Raw genomic sequence first — 18,417 nt, 5'->3', positions numbered from 1 at the left:
GGAAAAGGAAGCTTTCACCTCTGGTTGCAATCATTTCATCTCTCATAAGGCAGATAATGCTCCTTTACCCTCAGCTCCAATCTTCCTCCCCAATCAAGCGCCCTTGCCCGTATCCCCGAGTGGGCCCGCTGAGCGCAACCATGCTGCGATTCGAACATCTTTCCGTGGAGGATGCGTTCTGGCGAGGAGGATCAATAAGAGGATTCCACGTGCAAAGCTACAGTGACAGGCCAGACTGTGAGAAAGGAGAGTGTGACCTTTGAGAATACAGTTTGAAACGTCTCCCAAGTACGCCGAGTTAACTTTGACACCACGCTGTGCCTGCACTCGTGGATCATTTATTTTCCCGGACAGTACCAATTTGGGGAAGGGAGTTGATCCTGGCAAGGAGTCAGATGCATCAATATCAACACAACCTGCACCCGTGCCAAAGCATGTGCTTGTTTTCCTTTGGTCTTTACCCGTCAGCATTTGACCGAGGGTTATTCGTAAAACACTTGTATGTCTCTACGTCTTCCAGTCTCATCCAAAATCACTTTTGCAGAGTGCTTTCTGGCTTCTTGCATTATCTCTCTTTCAATTACAGCCGAAGACTCATCTACATAGTGCACATTGTAGGATTCACTCTCTTAGTCTGTGCTATTACACCACAACCCTGACAGGAAATCCATAGCCGTCCAGCGAGACGATTTAGCTTCCACTTTCCTAATGCAGCAGGAACTTGCGTGTCATTTCTTTTGTGAGAGCCCTGATAAATATTTTAAGAGCTAAGGCCTTGTGTCTGGAGGGAAGGTTACTGTCAAATTTTAACCACATATTTGAGACAGATCAGTTTTTTTATTTTATTTTATTTTTTTCCCTATCTTGTTGCCCGACCCTCACCCGTTGGTGAGATTTGTTGCTAATGTCCAACACCTGTTATCTATCATTAAATCTCCATGTTTCAAGATGTCTAGAGTTGCTTTCTGAAATCATGTCATTTCATGAATTTGGCATTTTGCACAAAGCCTGCAGGCGCGCTTCACAGTCGACAGGGGGCAGTGTGACCTGCCAAATCAGCAATCCAGCAGTCTGTCTGTGTCCCCCAATTGGTGCAGTCTTGTTTGAAGAGAAAAATACTGCATTGCATTCGGGACAGTTGTGTAGCAACAGCAAGATGAAATGTCTGTGGATTTCACACAGCGGCAGTCTGTGTTGTTAGCCTCAATTTTGTTTGGACAACCTCCTCTCCATGTATAATTAACATCGATACAATTACTATTCTTTATGTCGGGAGACATGCATAAATATAAACTAGGGTGCAACAAGTTTAGATTGCATTTGTGCAGGAGGTCTGCATTAATACTACACTGTAATGAACAGCTCTCATTGTGCACTTCAAGGACAATCACATTTACATTCATGCTTATTTTTGCTTCCTAAAATTGCCTGCTTGAGACAGCACATAATTAGCACTCTGAAGAGTTCTGGTTGGCTGCTCAGTTTCCACACGCTCATGTGCTGAATTATCAGTATGAGCAACACAAAGAGGATTTAACAGATTATCACTTGCCATTACTTGGGAAAGTAACACTTTTACTGTGGGTTTCAACCTAAAAGAATGATTATTTTTGCAGTGATAATGCTATAATATGATAGTGTTATATATAATTTTGGTATTTTGTAAAATAATTGAATTGAATTGAATTTTTTTATTATTATTGTCATCATTGATTATATTTTATTATTATTTTATTATTTTCTTGCATGCATAGATAAATACATGTTTTTTCCATGTGATGTTGTCCACTTTTATAGACATCCTGACAATCTTAGTGAAAGACTTCGGTGACCTGAATTGGCTAGACGTAACAAATCTTGAGCTTTTATAAAAACTTTTCTTCTTATTTTTTTTAACACATTAAATCTTTATTTCTGTTTATTTAACAAGTATCTCTCTCTCTCTCTCTCTCTCTCTCTCTCTCTCTCTCTCTCTCTATCTATATCAGATCTATCATCTGATGTCTGCTTTTATAGATATCCAGACAGTCTTAATGTAAAGCACGAGATTTCAGTTTTCTCTCACCTGAAAACGTGACCTGAATCAGCAAGACCTAACCAAACCTTGAGCTTTTCCCAGAAAGAGACCATCGCTCATGTAAAATCATAGAGGCCTTGAGCTTCCATCTCATAAAAGCCATGTCACAGTGTCGACAGCCACACAAAAAGACACTTCCTGCAGAGATCTTACATTCTCGCGGACACAGCCCGAATTACAAAAGAACTCCATCTGATCTGCTACGAGGCAAGATGCAATTAGCTCTAGATTTTTACATACAAATCGAATTACTTGTTTCCATTGGACCTTAAGACCTCAAAGACATATTCCCTCTTGTCCCTGAAGCAATGTGGGTCTGGCAGCATTAACATTTGATAAGAAGGGTCGTTTACAACTCCCAGCAGCCTGCGAGACGCAGACAGTGACCTTTCAAACCACGGTGAATTTCAGACCTTTAAGATTTGTGCTGCTCTTGTCTGGACAATCGGAAAATTCCGTTCTTCCAATGCAGAATGCAACCCTTTATTCTTTAAATAACTCACATAATAGCATTAATTCTTCAACTTGCCATGGCTGCTATTCATGAGCTACACGATACATTTGGTAGTATGCTATTACTGTAGGTTACAGTTTGGGCCAACGCTCGGTTCCCAGTTTCTTATTTGCCAGGGAATCCATCTTTTGCATGCAAAGCATCACCTGGCATCTACAAAGCAACATTAGCGAGGATATTGTGGTGATTGATTTCATAACAATAGAGTTGTATATCATCCTCTGGTGAAATCTACTTAATCTAATTTGAGTGCATTGTAAAATGCTCTGCCCAGAGAGAGCAAGTGACAGGGAATAACAATCAGCTTCTTCCCAGGAGTGGGAGGCATCCAGGGAATTTGTTCTGAACAAGGCAAAAATCTGAGTAATATAATGTTAGCATATACATATTCATCATTGCTTTACATTATGTTTGACTTGCAAAGACTACAACTGCTTGAATATTGCCAGTGGGCTCTGGGACAGTGATAGACTCAAACACCAAGATAACACAATTTGTAGGGTGAGGTGTTTGTTGCCATAGGAAGAAAGATAGATAAATCATATCAAATAAATAAATGCTGCAGGCGGCTGACAATGTCGTTGGATATACTTCCTATCGGTTTGATAGGGAAATCACTGACGCTGAACCGCTTTGCCTTATGTACTCAGAAACCAGAATGACATTTTTTTTCCGGTGAAACCAGATGTTAAGAGTACTGTATACATGGGAATTACAATGAAGTTCAGTCTTAAAGTAGTGCATCTGCAGCTTCTTCACTCAAAGGATCAATTGCGATTCATCATCATGTTGCTTCCAAAGAAAACTTTGATTCTACTTGCTCTGTTCTCTGGCATGACCTCTAAACAGAATCAATGTTAAAAGAGTGGAACGTCTCGAAGCTGATCGTCTGAATTTCACACGCATACAGAGCATCAAAACCAGAAAATCCTGCTCATGGCATCTTGTCTGCTTCTCTCTAAGTTGAGAGTCTGACTTTATTTTCACACCTTCATCTATTGAGAATCTCTACCAATATTCTTCTCTGGTCTCATTAAACCACACTTACAGCTTGAATTTCACTTCTTGCTCTGCAGCTTTCATTTGTACTTGGCTTCTACAAATGAAGACCTTTATGTTTTCAGAAACTTCATTCTGTCCTTATGTTCTTTTACCTTCTTCATTCTTTCATCACTTGCTCTTTTCTTTCTCCTTTCTCCATTTCTTCCTTTTTATCCTTCCGTTCATACTTTCGTAATTTCTTCCTTCCCTCATTACTTTACTTTCCTTGCATCCTTTATTTTATCCTTCTTGCTCTCCTTCCTTCCTTCATTCCCACTTTCCTTTTTCCATTCCTTTCTTTTTTCCTGCTGTTCTCTCCATTGATCACTTCATTCATTTTTTCAACCTACTCTCTTTTAAAATTTCTTTCCTTTCTTCCCTCATGCCTTTGTATTTCCCTTCCATTCTTTTTTCATGTATTTCCTTAATTGCATCCTTCCTTCCCTTTATCAATCATTCATTTTTTTCAATTTAATCTATTTAAGATCTTTTCCTCTCCCATAATTCATCAATGTTTTCATTTTGTTTCTTTTCCACTTTTTATGTTTAATTGCTACTTTCTTCTTTCATCCTGTCATTCCCTCCATTTTTCGCTTCATTCCTTTTTTGCCTTCCTCCATTCATGCTTTTCTTTCTGGTCCTTCGTTCATCTCATTTTTTTCCCCTTGCCATATTCCAGTAAATTTTTCCATTTCATTCTTCTCATCTTTCTTGGTCCAATATGCTTCAAAAGTAAATTCTAGACCTATATTCCACAAAAAACATGAACATTTATGTCCAAATCCAAATAAATAAATGAATAAATAAATAAATAAGGATAGCATGGGGACCTAAAGTCCAAATACTAAATTGGACATTGATATGCAGTACATCACTAATGGCCAGCAAAACAATAAAGTTAAATGGTAAAGCATGTCTACTTTGTATTTGATGCTTTAAATAAATAGGCCTTGTATAAAACAGGAAATCCCTAGTTTAAAATGCTCCAAAAATCATTTTGGCACAAGCAGGAAATGAGCAGCCTTCAAAAGCAATGGAGATAAGACTAATGGGAATTGTATGATTTATGAGAGTTGAAAGGTGTGATGAAGGGGATTTGAAAAGGATATGGCTAGATAGTGATCCTACATAATCTGTTTCCCTTCATATCGATCATTTAGCCCAGCGTGATGGACATGGTGCTCAGGGACCAGTGCACGCTGAAGATCAGAGACTGACGTACACTGCAGGCCTGTCTGATTTCAACATTCTGACATAGTGTAATCAGCGTTTCGTCAGGCAGTAAAAAGGAGGAGTGAGACAGTCTTCAGTTGAGCGCTCAGCCCGCTGTAGCCTACACTAATAAGCTTTGTGCATCCTGTTTGCTGTGAGGAAAATTACATATAACAGGATGGCGAGAATGGAGGTGTAAAAAAAGTTTTTAGTGTCAACGCAGGGGTTGAAGGTTCAAGGAATCTCGGCAAATTTACCAAGCATACACTCTTATTAATGGCTGTCGGAACCTCGCCATCTAATGATACCACTTTAATGAAGGTTCATTTCTCCCTGGCTGCTCACCGCTGGGGGGAGTGACTGAGCTTGGAAAGAAGAGAGCCATAGCCAGGGAGACTGGAACTGGCTCTCTGAAATATCCCCTGACGGAGGGGGAACGGATGTTCAGATACAGCTCCCTGGGCAACGGCGCTAGAGCCGCATCTCGGTTCTACAAGCTGTGTGTGCCAGCCCTCTCCGACTTGGAGTCTCTCCGACCACAGCGAGGCCAATTAGGGGTGCGCTGTTGAAAGAGCAGCAAATTATTCTTTCGCACGACATGCATGGATCCTGCATTCCACCCATTATTATCTCTTGGCTCCCCTCTGTGAAAAGCTGGCAAACTCTTCACGCATCCCCACTCCTATGAGCTTCAGAGTCGAGCTGTCCAAAGCTGGAGACCGACAATGACAGCGCTGAGGTGTCTGAGCTAAAATAGGGCATGAAATAAAAGCAAGCAAGGGAGAGATTAGGAGAAGAATAGGGAAACGACAGTGGTGGTTTCAGTCGTTGCCTCCTACTTGCCGAACATGCCTCATTCAGATTCACAATAGTTGCTTACTCTGTGTCAAGGCAAAATGCAGGTTGAGGCATCTGTAATGCAAACGATTAAAGATAAGAGTAGTGTTTTCAGCCATTAGCCCAGTGTTATGCTAGTGGATTCAAAAACCACCTTAAAAGCTGTCCTTCAGATGAAGAGTGAACAAAGAGTGCACTGAAAGAACTCATGATATTCCTCATCCAAGATGGCACATTTCACTGTGGTGATTTTAAGTCACCGTAGGAGCCTCTACACACTTGCACTGGGAGATACATCTGCCGTTGGCACAGACTCCCTGTAGTCACCCTATCTTCAACTGAGTCATAAGTCGACAGCTGAGGGGCTGGAATCAGAGGCCTCCTGTGAGGAGGTTGCTTGGGGAAATGTGAAATAGCTTGTTAATACAAGACGAATCCCTGCGAATCAATCATACGCATTACATAGATATAACTTGATGGTAAGTAGCGAACAGAGTGACGGCGAGCAATTAGTTTGTGGCTTAGTACTCGGATCCTGAGAGATTTCACCGTGGCCTCCTCTGAAGAACTCCTGTAGCTTCTTTCATATGTTCGTTTCAAAACAAAATTCATGTTTCTCCTTTAGATAGAGGTATTGATGAAAAATAAAGCCAGTCTCCTTGAGAGGGTTTCCAACAGTGGTTCAGAATAAGATACTCCTCAATTCACAGTGACCTTTGAGCTTTCAAGTCTTTGATTTTTTTTTCTCTTTTCAGACAGTCAAGGATCCACTTTGTTGGTGATATTACTAGGAAGGCTAGACGATGATAAAGGAAATGTTGATGGGCGCACAGCCTGCTTTCTTCCCTCTTGTGACACCAAAACAACAACAAAAAAAAGTTCAGTGACTGAGCAATTCACTCCTTTCATCTTGGTCTGGCACATCTTGCTAGCTTTTAGTTTATTCACTCAGGAATCATCTTCTGGCCGCCGAGAGGCGTAGCTGGACTCCACCGCTCCATGGAAGCAAACCGTGCTCTCTTGTGTCTTTGACCTGTCTGAGCCGTTATTCTTTTGAAATACTTTTCCAAATAGCGCGGCACTCTGTCCACTGACTCAAACCCTGAAACCCAATCACTGACTGCAGAGAACAACAAAACATTCCCAGGGCTGTCATTTACAATGGACACACAACCACATGAGCTTGTTTTACAGCTCTGTTGAGATAATCAATGAGTGACTTAGGGGCACCGAGGTCCTATCGAGGCACATTTCCCTTTCTCTTTCTCCTTTTCTCTGCCTCAGTCCTGTCCTCACTCCGTCTCTCGTGAGATTGTTCTCAAATAAATTGATTTGACGGTATTGCAGTGTTTGATAACATGAGAAAGCCAATGGAATCTGTCAACACAAGCTCCATCATACAGCGTGCCTTTGCCACATTGATTCACAACGCAGACTGCCCTGCTTAAATGACTGTTTATTACTAAGACTTATTCAGTTCAACAGGCAACCACACATGCTTTAACAGGTCTCGCTGATTCCAGGAGATGGAAGACAGTCTAGCCAAGATCGTGCTGGAAGACGGATAGCTTTAAACGCTTAGATAAGAGAGACATGATGAAATAAGTTGCAGCCATATAGCAGACATAAAATTGAGTGGCACTGCCCAGTCCTGTCACACAGCGACTCAGGATAAATTGATGCGTGGCCTGTCCACTGGGGCTTCTAATTGTATTTTTTTACGTGTGTAGGTTTTGTCAGGGTGCATCTGTCATGTATGACATCCGTAAAATGACAGCCTTTTTTTGGAGTGCGGAAAGGAGGCTGCTGTGTCTGGGAGATCATGATACCTGCAATTTGTTTTGCTCAGATATCACTTCAGTAGTTTTTAACCATGATGAAAAATCTCAGGGATGTTTTTTTCTTTCTTTTTGGCCATCTACATCCTTGCCACTGGAGTTTCTAAAGGCATTTGAGTGCTGTTTCTAATCCATTTGCTTTTATTTTTCATTGTCACGACATAAACGTCAAGTAATTTTGACATGCTTTTGAATGAACATCCTACATTCCGAAGTAGCCTTTTAAAATACTATCAATTTTCTACAGTGACATTTGATGACAAGTTACATATTTAACGTCAATAGAAAACCGAGGCTTACGTCTGTTACAACGGATGTAAATTATAGAATATTACCAACACCAAAGATATGAAATGACATACTTTCACAGCCATTACAGTACCTAGCACTTTTCTGGGATCTTTATTTTTTCTACATTCATATTTTACTGAAACGGCAAGCCACACACACATATATATATATATATATATATATATATATATCTCCTTACAACCAGCTAGCTGTGACTGGAACGTAAATGCAATCTTTTCAACCAAAGGTCTTATACAACAAGAGTCTTGTGCAGTTTTTAGAGGTTCAGCTGTACAATAGAGACAATAATTCAATACAAAGTTATCTACATCTCTTAGTGCCCCACCAACCATCTGAAGTAGCACTCTTCCAATAGTCCAAACACAGAGCCCTGAACCTCTGAACTACTTCTGAATACATCTGACTTTCATCTCTGGGGTGCATGAGCAACACCACACTTTCAAGAAACATGCCACAAAGAGAAGCATAAGACTTTTAGAAGAAAAGAACAAGCAGAATTTTATGCTGTCTGCAACACCGTCACAGCTTGAGAGCTGGCTGGTGTTCGCTTTTCATTTTTACATGTTTTCTTTTATTTAATCATTTGTGGATTTAAAAATTACAGCATAGTGTAAACTTTCATGCATGCCTAATTCTGTAGATTCAGTTTTTTTTTCCTTCTTTAAATCCAATTCAAAGATGTGATCAGTTCCAGATGAGATATATTGATGGAATGTATTTTACCCTTGGTCATTTTTATTCTGTACTTCTTTTAATAACAAAATGTTTGCATAATTTATTAATTATTTGGATGATTTGAAATGCAGTAAAAACAGCAGTCACTATATTCATAGTATAGAGAGAGTTGTTTTCACATTATTTAGGACACTTTTAATTTGATAATCATAATTGGCATAATTCTAACTGACATGTTAGGAAAAATGTAGTTACAGTAATATTAAAAAAAAAAAAAAAAAACAGATGACACTTGGAGAGGAGAAGAAGGGGAAAAAACAACCCCAAATCCCATTTAAATAGCAATATTTGAATGAATAACTCAGTGTCCAGTAATGGGCTCTGGACTTTTGCTATAATTATAAAAGATCAATGTCATTATAACTAAATTATTACATGGCCCTCTGGAATACTTCGTTGTTATTGGTCAGTCTCATAAATTATTTTTCTGAACACTGACCACTAAATTGTGTGTCCCAAGCAACCGATTTCCTGCACATCTGTCACATACAGTATCACATATCACCCGCAGTCTCTTTCTCCTCACATAATAAAATAATTTCAACTCAAATCAATATTTAATGTCCAATTATTTATTTGTTTGACAGGTAGCCATGTAATAAGCAGAATAATGTAGAGCTAGCTGGTCATTTCAGCAAAATAAACCCTATTTATTATCAATGTGATACAAGACCCCTGTTTATCTTACAATAATGACATTCACAGGAAAAGCACATAAGTGCATGCCAAAAGCACTACAGTTTAGGGACTGAGAGCTTTGCAAACATCGACAAGCTTCTGGCAGAAATAGAAGGGGACAAGGAGAGATAGAGAGGTTAAAAGAGAGGGAGGGAAGGAGAGAGAGAGAGAGAGAGAGAGATTTATGTAGGAAGAAAAATTACCTTTGTCGCACAGAAAAACAGTGGTAAATGGTGCGTCCTTCTGCAGTAATTTACAAATCGCCGAGTGGAAACAAAATTAGATTAAGAGGGTATGTTGAAATGGACCTGCTAAACATCACTATTAATTACACTGTTGTCAAGGGGGAAAATTATTTATTTTCACGGCAGAGGGGAAAACAAAGGCTGATGGTGGGTTTAAATAGGTTTACAGGCATTTATCATTTGAGCAACAAAGAAAAAAAAAACACAGATTTTCAATTAAAGTCCACCAATGTCTACATTACTACTGAAGCAATAAACTTTCTGACTTATGGTGAACAGCAAGAACAACAAAGACACCGCAGCTTTACGACTCATTGCAGACATTAATGAGCAAGAAAATGTAGGTTTTTGTGTCTCCAAAGATCAACCATTTTGGATGTTTCCCATTAAATTAGTTTATTAAGATGTTTTGATTCTATCATGCATAGCAAAAGACAAAGATCCCACCCTCACTCAAAGAAAAAAAGTCATATCTGTAAAAAAAAAAAAAAAAAAAAAAAAAAAAAACGCCTCTCAGGCTTGGTGTCATCTCCACATTCTTTTGTTTTCTAATTGCAAACGCAGAAAAGAAACTCTGGGAGGCTGTCAAAGCGATGAAGTTCTCATCCTGACAGTGCGGTGAACTTCTTTGCGGTTGCAGAGGAGGTGAGCCGGTCTGAGGTGAGCTGAATTCCAGTCTGAGCGCCGCTCATTAGGGCATGTCTGCGCAGGCAGCCGGGGGGATGCTGCAGCACCCGGTCCACCTCGACTCAGGCATCTAGCGGGGCATCTGGCAGGGCTATACTTCAGGTCAGTCTATCTGAGAAGGGAGCGCATCAGCGGCCGCTTCATGGATGGCACACTGTCTGCGGCTGACAGCTTGTCATTTATCACAGCTGAGCAGTGGCATCAGGTGGGATCATGATTAATTTCACTTTACCACTTTCAGAAATAAGCCCTATAAATCATCTTAAGCTCTGTGTGCAAGTTTTGTTGTAGCCACATGACAAATCTTTACAACATCCCGCTCCGCCTCAGCGGTCTACAATGGGTCCTGCCACACGGCTCACAAAAACCAGCCAGCGATGGCCAACAACAAGTGACATTCCATAAATACCCAAAAGGATTATTAAAGCAAGACAGCTCTGTTTAGATCCCAAGGCGAGGACAAACCACATCGTCCATTTGTAAAGATAAATGCCTAAAAGTTTTTCTCCACTGTCCATCTGTTTGTCGCTTAGATTTAGCTTTATTTGGCATCCTTAACACATGCTAATGATATCGACGTGTCATTGAGATGTAAAACAGACTTTAATCAAATGTGGGTGGAGAAAAAAACACTCTTCATAAGTCAAGAGGTAATGCAACGTCTTCTGTAATGCAGGTGGCAGCGTGCCAATCCGTCAGTATGTTTATTAACAGTTTTTATATCACTTTAATCAGATGTCTTGGACTATAAGCTAAAATTGTGCTCTGCTTTCACAGGGTGAGTGCTCTAGCCATTTTAAAAGCTTGTAATTGATGCCCGTGTCACATCCGAAGTTATCATCTTCTGCTGAGATGCTGTTTTTCTTTGGATCCAGCTTTGGATGCCAGGCTACTAATTAAGTGATGACTTCCAAATTTCAGATAAATTCCAAAATAAATCAGATCGTTTGAAATGCATTGCACTTTTTTTCCCCTTTAAAAGTGCCTTGTCAAGGAAACCGATTCACTCAGGAATGTATTCAGTAGCCAAGCGTGATGCTATCCCTTAATCTATTGTCCACTGCCTCCATATCTCTTTTCTGGATGGCGGGTATACTTCAGGACGGATGTCCTAAATGCTAGAGTAATGTGACACTTAAACGGTTTCCTCATAAGGCAGAGTGACAGATAGCGGTAGGTAAACAGCTGCTGCATGTACATTTTCTGTCCACTCTGTCTGCATTTCAATGGCTTCACTTTGCTCCAATTTATTCCCATCTCGGAGATATAGACGGTTTCCAACTGTGCCTAAATCCATATTCCCCAATAACATAGGATGCACTTCGCTGGTGAACTCGACAAATGCCACACAATCAGGGCTGCCCAGCTGCTAAGCTCTGCCCCACAACACTTTTCTCAGGCACAGAGGCAAGTGAAACTAATCGATTCCAAGGCTGTGCCTCTCAGCCAAATGTAGTCCTGTTTCTAGGACGTAGTCCCTGAAAAGGAACTCGAAAACTCAAAATTACATTCATCGCATGAAAGGAAGGGGAATAAGCAATGCTAGTTGCTAGTGCTATCATGACACTGGAATTTCTAACTTGCAGTACCTTGAAAAATCAATGTATTATACCATTTTCAATACCATAAAAATTTTTAAAAGAATAATAATAATAAAAAATGGCACAACATAAAATAAAAAAAACATAAAAATGAAATTGATAACATGTTCTTATCATTTTCTAACCAAGATTCCTCAAGCATGATATTCCCCAATAATAATAATAATAATAATAATAATAATAATAATAATAATAATAATAGTTTTCAAAGACTACTTTTTATTTTTTAAATAACCTTACAACAGCAAAAAAAAAAAAAAAAAAAAAAAAAAAAAAAAAAAAAAAAAATATATATATATATATATATATATATATATATATATATATATATATTACTTAAAACAATGAAACCCTTAGTCTTTTGTTGACAAAAAAACTTAAAGCATGTTGCATTCCCAAATACATGCTAAACTCACAGCACATACAGAAATAGAGTTGCATTTAATGTGAACCGAGTTGTACTGAGATACTGAGAACACTATCATGAGCTGTGAGTATGCAAATGAGCGCAGTGATGCGCTTTGCTCTGAAAAATCCAGAACAACAGACCATATACTTCATTAAAATACACACTTTATCGTATATGAAAATTCATGGAGAGATGAGAGAGAGTGTACCAGTGTATCGATACCGCAGAAATGTTTTTTATAAATACTGAAACCATTACAAATATTCAGAATAAACCGTCTTCATTAGTTTTTTTGACTTCAGTAATGGTTTCTATAGGATATTTATATTCTCATTGAAGTATTCTTGTTCTGAAGTTTTAATTAACTGGCTTCAATAAATAAACCATTTGCGCTCCACCTCAGCAGATGTGCACTAGTGTTGCATAATATTTACCGTGCAGGTATATGGTGGGTGTCAGTGATGGTGCTTCTCAAAGTCTCCCTGAAAGAAGTAAACAAACACCCAATGAAAAAAATAAAATAAAAATAAAATAAAAAATCAGAACTTCATCATTGTGACCTGTTTTCTATATTGCACAAACTCTTTTCCTCACAGAAGCTCCAGAGTCACCATCATTGTAGCCTTGAGCTACAGTAACTGCCTGATATGAATGCTTTGAGCACATCTCATGAACATAACTTTCAGCCGGTGCAAATGCAACTAATTTGACTTGGGAAAGAGCGTGTTAATGTGTTTACGCGCTTTTTGCAGGCTCTGCATTTGTATGGGTGTTTCACACACCCACATGTTACCACTGTTTGTTCGGGAGGGTCAGGTTCGGATAGCCATTGCCAAAGGCAGAGGGCCAACTGCGGCATCAGGGGTCTGGAAGGGTATCCCATAAAAATGCATGGCCACATGCTGCTTCCAAAAGGCGTTTCATCTTCCCTCTGTCTGTAGAGCCCCAAACACCTGGAGCACAAGGGGAGTCCGGAGTGTGTGTGCACAAGGATGGATTTGCACACACACAGGGATGCGTGGGCTTTGTCCGCCCGTCTGCTGGTCAGCTCTCTGACTGCTTATTAATTTAGAAGCGTTTGCAGTCTCTGGGGACAGAGAGATAAATGCCAGCAGCAGAGGCAGGCCGGCAGTGAACTCATAAAACCTATTAAAGTAAGCTGTTCATCACCTCCATCAGGAGGCCTGATTATGGCCTGGGCCAGCTGTAAACCTCCACAGCCCTCAGCAGAGCCCCAGACACACAACTCACTCTGCTAGCAGCCCTCCGAAGCTGCGCTGGCCACCCAGAGGCTCCCATTACGCTATCCAGAATACATATGGGATTTATCGACAGACGCAAACACCGTGGCATAGCTTTAAATGCCAGTGACTGTGATATTAGCGTTTTGCCTCAAAGCTGGATGTTGTGCATGTGTCGACAGTGTTGTATTATCATAAAAATACTTGCATGATGAACATTTATAAAAAAAAAAAAAAAAAAAAGATGTTTGTTGCCTCATGTGATTGCCACAAATACTAGATAAAGATATACTCCACCCTCCATGAGATTTCCCCTTGGTTTTGCTTGTATCAGCAAGTGAGAGCACCAGCTCAATACAGTCACTCCTACTGTATTTTGTTCTATAAGGAGGTTATATTCAAAGTGCATGTGATGTATTTCGCTAATTTGTGTCTTTACACATAACAACTGCTGTTTAGCAGCTCTTGCCTGCAGAGAGCGGGGAAAAGACGTGCCAAGACATCAGTCAAAGACCGAATCAAACATTATGAACTGCTGTTGGAATTAGGACAGCTTCCAGGGAACTAGGGGACACAAAATTATCCAAATCCCCATTAATCTTTTTTGAGAGAGATGCAGAAATTTTGTAGTCTAATTAAAAATGCCCCCATGATTCGATGGAAAAAATTGTAGGGAAGGGGACACAAATGCAATGGCTATGTCGTATCCGTGCTTGGCTTTTTCGCTTATCACACTCAGATGGGGGAAATGGGTGGAAAAGGGCTTTTTGATGCATTGTAGTCCTGCATGTTATTATGGTCACACTTCAATTAATTAAGTAGCGCAAAATGCCACAGCATGCTGCGAATAGCATAGATGAATACATCCATTAAATTATCTGTTGTTATCATAATCAGCCATTTCCAAGGAAAATTCCTGGGATTACTATTATATCATATTTATTATAATATACGTGACCTTGACATTGACAGCACCACCCAGTACTGTTTATATAACATGCTGAATGCATAAATGTCCAGTTGCAAACATAATGTAACATAACTTTATAAACCCAGTTCCAATAATACTTGTTTGGAATAGGGCTTATATATGTATTAGTGGTGGGCCGATATCGCCATTAACGTGCTGCGTTAACGTGAGACTCTTATTGGGCGATAAAAAAAATATCGCAGTTAATCTATTCTCAAAGTTGGGTTGAGAGTTGAGTCTATACTACGCGCACTTTGATGACTTTCACCTTGATATTTTAGTGCGGATGTATACCTAGCCGAATCTGTAGGGGGCGAGAATGAGTCTTTAAACCTGTGTGTATGCCTACAGTGAAATTACCACATCAAACGTGACATGCTAACATGGCTGCAGCTAAGATTATTTTTTTTAAAGAAGCTTCCCAATGGAAACCTCGACGAGTCGCACACCTGTTTCACACATACTCCGTCTGCAGTGCGTATGCAGTACGTGTGCGTTTCGTATGTGGTGGAAGCAGCACGGACTCATACTCATTGTGCTTTAACAAGGGACACGTTTGCAGTCCGCTACTCGGTACGTGAACGATTGCTGCTGGAACGCACTGACAGACCGCAACTGTGTGAACGCTGGAATCCGTTAACATGGGTGCGTAAAAAAAATACGCAACGAATAAGCACTGCAGACGGATTGTGTGTGAAACAGGCATAAGGTTGTTTGTACCTTGTGCAGTGTGGAATTAGTTTACAGCTTTCTCAAGCACTTTGTGATGCATTTTGGAAACAGGAGATGTGCCCCAGGTCTAATGCACCACCTGGCTTGAGAAACCCCTTCTCAAAGACTTACTTTTAGTCATTATTGTATTTGGGTAGGACACAAATTCTAAATGCCTTTGGCAGAATTCAAATGAGCCATTTTAATTTATATTACAAATTATCTATGCCCACCTCTAATATATATATATATATATATATATATATATATATATATATATATATATATTAAATGCATTGGCATTGACATGACATCTCCCTCAAATCTTAGGTGCAGCCATGTTAGCATGTCATATATATATACTGGAGAACAGAAGGTCCAAAATGACATTTCCAACCCAGATGCTGGGGCCAATCATGATGGGAAAACTGACAAGTGATGCACTCCTTAAGATCCATCCATCAGTCACTCCAATTCCCTGGTCAGCAAATCATTTCTTTTCCATAGACACATGTGAAGCAGACTTCTCCTACCCACTTTAATCATCATTCCGTGCGCGAAATAACAGAGGCTGTCCCGTGGACCGCTGTCGTTTCTGGTGATCATAACAGATAATTACCCGCCTCCCTGGACAGCCATACTGCACATCTCTCCCAGAAGCACTATCTCCTAGTGAATGTGCTGTACTCGTGAAAGCTCAGTGTGTGAGTAACGAGCTAGAAGTGGCAGTGATTCAGTCCTTTATGTCACCCAGATAGCCTTCAGATGGCACGCAAAGGTAAGTCAAACTTCACCCCCCTCCAAAAAAAGAAAAAAGAAAAAAAAAGACTTTTTATCATGAGGGGGAGGATGGATGAATCAATAAAAAAAGGATGACCAGTAAAAGAATGGTCTGCTCATAATTCCTCACAGGTGGCCGGTCTGGATCTGAGCGTGTGTTCTGGCAACAGGGGGCACTGTTGCTGTTCTGAAGAAGAGTGCTGGCAGCTTGCCGCAGTGAGTGAGTGACCAAAGGAAAATCATTGCTCAGTGACCGACGGGGAAGCTGCACTGATCGCCATTGATCCTTTAGTGCTGTCCCCTAGCTTGACCACTGCCCTTGTGCCAGTGCAAGGCTAGCATAGTTTTATCAGGCTGGACCTCTGCATTATAGCCAACACACAATAACCCCAGTACAGTAGCCAGATGTCTATGTGTGCAGTGAGGGGAAAGTCAAACGAGAGAGATCAGATGCACTGAGGATATTCTACACTCTCCTTATCGGTTTGTATTAGTGGGCATGTGAGATATGACATGCAAGGTATCAGATAATTTTATTTGGTCTTGCATTGTAAAACTGCTTTTTTTTTTTTTAAAGGAAAATGAATTATAATGATAAACGAAGGAAGCTATGAGTGTAGTTTCCCCTCATCTAAAAGAGTCAACTGTAAATTCAAAACATACTATGAGAATTTTCAAGAAAACTAAGACTGCAAATCAATTAGTGTACATTAGATACATGCATTATTTGTTAATTAACTTTTTGCAATTACTAAATAAAAAGCAAACAATTTTGTTATGACTTATTGACAATATATATATTGAATATAGAAACCACATGACAACAGAGTTGTCAACAAATGCAGAAGTTGTGTCTAGTGTCCAGCAAACCACTAGCTTGCTTCAAGCACTTCCTTATTTACTTCTTCTTGCACGTTTTATGGTGAATTGTGTTACTTATTTATGGAACATAATTACTGTTTACCCCCTGCTGCTGGTTCTGTCGACAAGGACAGCTCCTGTAAACTTGTGTTTTACTCGACAGGTGAGTTGTTTTGATTAATATCTTTACAGAAAATGTATGCTGTTATAACGGCCACCAAGATTAGTATTATGGGGCATACACGCCAAACGCGGGGCATCGTGTCTCTAGACCCGGCGCGAGGATGTGTTTGATCCATAGTCTAAACGCGTCTTTGCATTGACTTTGTATGTAATCTACTCGCGCAAATCTTCAAACTCGCGTTTGAAAATTATGACATAAAGCACAATATTTATAAAACTGTACCTCATCCGTAATGATTTATCTTTCCGTCTGATTGATGGCCATCAGCGGTTGGGTAGAAGATAACAAATCCCATCATACCACGCTCTACTCCTTCTTAGCGTCATCAAACCACACGATTGTTATTGTTTTGGTAGTGCGCCCTCTTGTGGCAGGTCCTACAACCTGTATCTCTAAGTAGTTTAAAAAAATAAATATGACCTCACGTTATGTCAATCACATTTACATACTGTCTACAAATTATTTGTCAATCATAAAATAATAAATAAATAAATAAATAAATAATTGGTTTCGATTGGATTTTTCCCGTTTTTCGCATCTGTAGCAAGCATTTTTATGAGGTATTTTGACAGTTAAGAGCCTGTACAAGCAAACTCTAAAATCTAGAATGGCGATTGTCAAGTTTATCCACTTCATCTCACAGCACAAAGCACTGTATATAGATCCTTGCAGAATGAGTTTACAGAAATTGGTGGTCTTCTTTTTAATATGTGGCTAGTATCACTACCAAAAGCATGAAACTGAGCCACTGGCATCCCTGAGGTAAACTTTGAATCGCCCGGGTTATTCCAGCTGTTCCTGAGGGAACTCTCCGTCCTCTCTATATCTCAGGATTGGATGGACCAAATATATATATATTTTTATATTATTTTTTTGAAGAAGCGAGAGGACAACCAAATCATCCTCATTGCTTGAAGATTCCATTTAGTGCCGTTTTGCGTTTTTTTTTTTTTTTTCACAACAGATTAATTAATAGACTACGCATCGCTCTCAGTGTTAAAGGTGTCTGATTAATTTTTTGGATATCTATTACGAAAATCACATACAAAAGGTTGTTAGGTTTAGGACTAAGGGATCTAAAATATGGTCATGCAGAATAAGGCATTAATATGTGCTTTATAAGTACAAATAAACAGCCGATATGCCAATAATATGCATGTGCTAATAAACTAGTTAATAGTGAGAGTTGGTCCTTAAAATAAAGTATGACCAATTTAAGTCATCAAATAATTTGATGTATTTTTTATTTATTTTTTGTCTCTTGTTTGTCATGCGATTCCCTTGTCTTCATGTGGTTCAATAGTTCAATAGTCATGTTGTGATTGGTTGTTTTAGTCGTGTCATGTTTCTCATTGGTTAGATTATATCCTGACCCCTCTCTTTGATATATGAAATTAGCTATTTTTTGCTCTAGTCCACTGGATTATAAATACTGTAAAAAATACATAATCAATATATGAACAAAAAAAGATAAAAGACATGTA

The sequence above is a fragment of the Carassius auratus genome, chromosome 39, assembly GCF_003368295.1.
Source record: "Carassius auratus strain Wakin chromosome 39, ASM336829v1, whole genome shotgun sequence".
Taxonomy (NCBI): Eukaryota; Metazoa; Chordata; class Actinopteri; order Cypriniformes; family Cyprinidae; genus Carassius; species Carassius auratus.
This window is presented reverse-complemented; position numbering follows the sequence as displayed.